Here is a 6,000-nt window from a genome sequence, read left to right on the forward strand (position 1 = left end):
ATCAAAGTTTCCTGTACCACAAATGAAGACAAGCACCAGGCAACCGAGGCAATCAACTTTTCCGTCATCAACCAGCTTCACCTCGGTCATTCCGGAACAGCCACATCGACAGCCGCATCATCGTATTGGCCCAGGAGGCCGGCCTCGTCACTGTGGATCGTCAGAGGGCATGGAAGCACGCACACGATGCACATCGTCAACTTTTTTCTTCTAACCCTGCAGGTTAGTAGTCATGACGGTTTCTATTGTTTTAAGTCTAATGACGTCTGTATAATAGTGCTTCCATGCCCAGAAGCTTTGGTGAATTCGTTCAGAGTGTTGTTGCTGCTGCTTGGAGGTGATGTCGAGACTAACCCCGGACCGACTAATATTGAACTATCTAAGCAGCTTGATCAAATGATGCGGGTGTTGCAGGACACAAATGCGCGAAATCAGAGAGTTGAGGAAGGGCAAAATAGTTTATTGAGCTCGATTAACGAACTAAAGACAAACCAACAACATCTACAAGTCACAGTAACAAATATCGGTCAAACGGTTTCTGCGATTGAATTAAAGTCGTCTTCAATCGATGAATTACACCGCGAGTTGGCTGGTGCCAGCCAATCTTTTCAGCGCATTCAAAAAGAAAATCATGCTTTGCGCAGTAGATTAGATGAGATTGAAGACCAGTCTCGCCGGGACAATCTTGTATTTCATGGTGTGGACGATTGCCTTGGTGAAACGTGGGCCCAGGGGGTAGAAAAGGTGGTTCGTTTACTTTCAGATTTTGCTTCTTGTATCCTTTCGCGTGAACAAATCATGCGTGCTCATCGCTTCGGGCCTTTTGTAGCAGAAAAGCGTCGTCCTATTTTAGTGAAGTTTCAGTCTCTTAAAACTAGAGAAAGTGTACCGCAGGCCAAGTCAAAATTAAAAACCAGCCCTATTTCTGTTTCAGAATATTTTAGCTTTTCAACTCGCTTAGCTTGGCGCAAACTACTGGAGTATGGAAAGAGCCAGGAAAACCAGTTCAAGCTAAGTTAAAAGAAACTTTTTGTTAATAACAAGTGTTATACGTACAATGAAGTCGAAGACTGTATTTATGAAGTAGTCATGCCTCGTCGCGAAGTTTCTTCCGCGACGCCACTATCCGATTTGCAAACAGCGTCTACTTCTATGTCAACTTAACAATCAGCACGAGGCAGAAAAGTGGTTTGACCTTTTTCAAGTGTTTCCGTTTTATTTACTAGCACTCGCAGTCTAATCTGTAAACGAGATGAGTTGTGCTCAGTTGCTGACTCATGCGACGCCGACGTCATTGCTCTCACAGAGATATGGCTTTCTAGTAAAGTGTCTGATAACGAGCTGTTTCATTGTAAAAAAACGTTTCAGTACATTTCGCTGCGATAGGCGTGACAGAAGTGGCGGTGGTGTTTTGGTGGCGGTTGCTGACTCATTGGTTTCTCGCCTTGTCATTGTAGCCTGTGAACTGGAGATAGTTTGGGTTTGCGTTTCCTTTAAACAAACAAATGATAATGGGTGTTATGTTATCGAACACCCACTAGCAGTTGTTCATTTGTGAATTTGTTACATAATTTCATTAACCAAATAACCGTCCAATATCCAGGAGTGCCAATCATATTAATGGGTGATTTCAATAACCCCAACATTATTTGGTCTACTGCATGTCCTGTTTCAACCACTTTCTCATCTGAAGCTAACGAGTTTATTGAACTCTGTTCTGATTTTAACTTTTCTCAACTTGTCTCAGAGCCCACTAGGGTTACAGACCTTTCATCAAACATACTTGATCTCGTATTAACAACGCATCCGAGCGTCATATCACTAACATACCTGCCATGTCTCAGTGACCAGTCAGTTCTTCACTTTTCCCTAAATATCCCATTCGTAGCGCCTAAAATTCACATAAAATTAATCCGTGACTACAGCAGAGCTGATTTTACGTCAATTAGCTTGTACCTGTCTGACTTCCTTAGTGATTACTTACCCGAGTTTTCAGAGCGCTTCGTTGAGTATAATTGGATGCTGTTTAAAAATGTTATTTTATTATTAATTGAAAAGTACATACCATTAAGGAAGATTCGTTGCAACACTAACTCGCCTTGGTTTAACTCTAATCTCAGGCGCCTGCGAAATAGGAAAAAAAGACTGTTTCGCGCTGCCAAATGATCCTCCGCTGATGCACGGTGGGCTGCGTACAAAACTGCAGATCAAGAATATGCATCAGCTCTTACAGAAGCTAAATCACATTTTTTTAATCATACATTATATATCATGCTAGCAGCTAATCCTAAACAATTTTGGAATGTCGTTACTCCCAAGTGTCAGTCCAAAATTGTTCGTCAATCATCTGATGGTATAGATATACCAGTAACTGAAAGTGCAAGTGTGTTAAATGGTGTTTTAGTTTGTCATTTACTGCCTCTGATGTTAACCAAGTACCGGTATTGCCATTTTCTGATTTTTTTGCCTATGGACCCAGTCGCAGTTGATGCGATTGGTATTGCTGGCATTATTAATAATATGAAGCTTTCATCCTGCGCCGGAATAGATGAGATTAACAGCAAGTTCTTAAAAAATTGTAATATGTATTGTTCAATAATTCTTTCAAAACTTTATATGCAGTCTCTTAACCATGGCGTAGTCCCTAGCGATTGGGTGGTTGGGAAGGTGGTTCCTTTACATAAATCTGGCGAAAAACAAAACCCATTCAATTATCGACCAACTTCTTTAACAAGTGTGCCATGTAAAATATTGGAACACGTCATTTACTCACAGTTAATAAATTATCTTGAAACTAATGACTTCTTCACAAGTTCACAACATGGCTTTAGAAAACTTTTTTCATATGAGACGCAACTACCATCCTTCACGCATGATCTCCATAATTCTCTTGATAATCAAATTGAAACCGAGCGTGTTTTCTTAGATTTCCAAAAGCCTTTGACAAAGTTTCCCACAAACTACTTTTTCACAAACTACAACCACTTAACATTGACTCCTGTATATTAAATTGGATTCATGCCTTTCTAACTAACCGCCTACAATTCGTTACAGGTAATAATACAAATTCGTGTACTGTTCCAGTGACCTCGGGCGTCCCACAGGGATCAGTGCTTGGTCCGCTTCTCTTTCTTATTTACATTAATGATTTGGTGCAGAACTTAATTGTCGTCTTCTATTTGCCTCTTTGCTGACGATTGCGTAATCTACCGGAAAATAACTGACATATCTGACTATTTTTCTACAATCTGACCTTAATCGTATATCACTGTGGTGTAACCAGTGGCTAATGGAACTTAACACTAACAAATGCAAATCGATGAGAGTGTCACGTGCTCAATCGGTGTGTCATACTTATCATCTAAACAATAATCCCCTCGCTTCAGTGTCTGTTTACAAATATCTTGGTGTTCATATAACTTGTAACCTTTCTTGGAAGATTCATATTGAATATATAATTAACAGTACTAACCGTATGTTAGGATACTTAAAAAGAAATTTTTCCTCGCTCCGTCTTCATTAAAACTAACCATGTACAAAACCCTAATCCGTCGAAAATTAGAATATGCTGCTGCTGTGTGGGACCCCGCTCACTCGTCACTAATTGCTCATGTTGAATCCATCTCAAAACCGCTCAGCTCGTTTTATATTGACAAGCTATCATAGCACTGCCAGTGTTACTACCATGAAAAATACTTTAGGTCTGCCGTTACTAACTCCCCTACTGAAAAAAACCATTTGGCGCCTGTATGAAAATAAATGGGTCCATACCGGTAACAGTTTAGCCATACGGGTCACCAGTTTGCCAAAGGGGTCGCCCGTATGGATCAAAGGGGTCCCCCGTATGAGCCATACCGGTCACCCATTTGGTCAAACAGGTCACTTCTTTGGCAAACGGGTCACTCCTCTGGGCAAATGGGCGACTCGTTTCGGGAAAGTTGTCGCACGTTTGCTCAAACCGGTGACCGTTCAAACTGTACCGGTTTAATCAAACGGCTCTCGGGAGCCCGTTTGATATTGAACGTACAGATCGGCGGCCTGGGCACGCCTAGCTGTTTGAGCCGTGGCCGCCAATGTTTCCGGAAGGCTGGGAGCGCCGGTTCATTGATTTCAGATCGTCCGCCTAATGCAAGTAATTGTATTTATATTTTAAGTGCGCTGATGTGCGCTTATACTGCAACTAAAACTAAGACATTTTTTTCTCTTTTTACGTAAACGCGGCGACGTTGGTGAGCCGATATTTTTGACAACTTTAAAACTTCGTCCATCTTTTTTGCATCAATTTTCTTATTCAGCTCGAATCTGTCTCGCAGAAGACTCGACCGCATGAAAGAATGTACTTCTAGAGTCCGTTTCACTTCATTTCAAGACGCGGCGAAGGTAGCGCGAACACGTGCCTGCAAGAACATCGAGCATTGCGAGAGCACGCCCGCCGTAGCAGCAGTCAAATTACGAGCTCGTGCTGGGTGCTTTTTTGGCTCGGGCACAAGCCGAGCTCATGGCCGACGCCATTTCCAGCGTGCGTGCTGAAATGCGCGCGTATCGCCTGCTTTCCAAGACTGCAAACGCGACGTGCAGTGGCAACTCCAAGAGCGAAGAAAAGCGCGTGTCCAGCGGTCCGCGCACCCTCTCCCCTAGCATTGACTGCATTGCCACAAAACGCCACCGCAATTTTTTTTTTTTTTTTAGAAAGCATGAGGAGAGGGTTGCGAGGGAGGGGGGTGGGGTGTCCTGGTGTCTTGCTCCTTGACCTCGCCGTCTCCTCCTTCCTCCTCCCTGGTCGGCTCTGTCACGTGACGAGAGAGACGGTAGAGCACTCTCCACGCTGATAAGCATAGCCAGATCCGGCTGCGCGCGCGTTGGCAGTCGTTTGGTTCTTTGTGTGCTTGTTTTCCGTTGCAACTTCGTTTTTCCTGCCTGCTTCGATCTGTCGCCTTTCCCTGCGGTGTTATAATGATGTTTCTCGACAACGTATGGGATGTGCACCAAATGTTCGAAAAGTCCTACGTGTATATCGGCAACAAGCGATTCTTCAAAGAAGTCAGGAATTCTTGCGGTTTGGCTGGGTTCGGCAAATGACAGCTTGTGCGCCGCATCGTGTTGAGACTTCAACGAGCCTTCCTTCTCGTTTTTGTGTTTGTGTGGTTGTCCTGCTTTGACCGCGTCAACATTTAACTCGAATTACATCTTCCAAGTCCGCTATATTTATGGTAAGTGCACTGCAACCTACGTTTTGGCAACGATTGACCGCTCTTGTACGCGTACTCTTCCAGTTTATCCGTAAAATTATGCAGCGCCTATTCACGCGGTAGCCGGGATAATAATTTCCCCGAAAGTCTAGCTGTATAGTCTAGAATTACCTCGGTTCTTGTTTGCTTTGCAATCTTCTCAGTTGTATAAAAGCTTAAAGTGCCTCGCACATTTCACAGATCGCTTGCACGTTTGTACTTGTCGTCAGAAGAGGTAATAAACTTCGAGGAGAATTGAAAACAATCCTTTGTGTCTGTTTTTCTGTCTCTTTGCAAGCACCTACGCGAGCGGTTTTGTTCTACGTGTTTTCTCCATGTTATGAATTCGTTTATGAGTTTCGGGACGTCTTAAATAAGTTTAAAATAACCAACCTCCCAGACGATACCCATTTAGGGCTAGCGAATCCGAATGGCACGTTCAAACGTGTGGTCACTTGCCAGGTGGAACGGGCACCTGAATCAAATGGGTACCGTTTCGAACGGGTACCGTTTCAAACGGGTACCCGGATATCATAATTACGTTTGATTCAAACGGATCGACAGGTTTGATTCAAACGGGTCGACCAGTTTGAATTTCAAATAGTTTTTTTCAGTAGGGTCACCGCCGAAAAATCTCTCGTTTGTGTCTTTTTCATAAAATATTTCATCAAAATGTTACCCTTCGTCATAAACTAATTACTCCACCATTCTACATATCTGCTCGCATTGATCATAGCCATAAGGTTGGTATTCCAAATTTTAAAACTTCATT

Source organism: Ixodes scapularis, unplaced genomic scaffold (genome assembly GCF_016920785.2).
Source record: "Ixodes scapularis isolate PalLabHiFi unplaced genomic scaffold, ASM1692078v2 PGA_scaffold0__279_contigs__length_252992795, whole genome shotgun sequence".
In the NCBI taxonomy this organism is placed as follows: Eukaryota; Metazoa; Arthropoda; class Arachnida; order Ixodida; family Ixodidae; genus Ixodes; species Ixodes scapularis.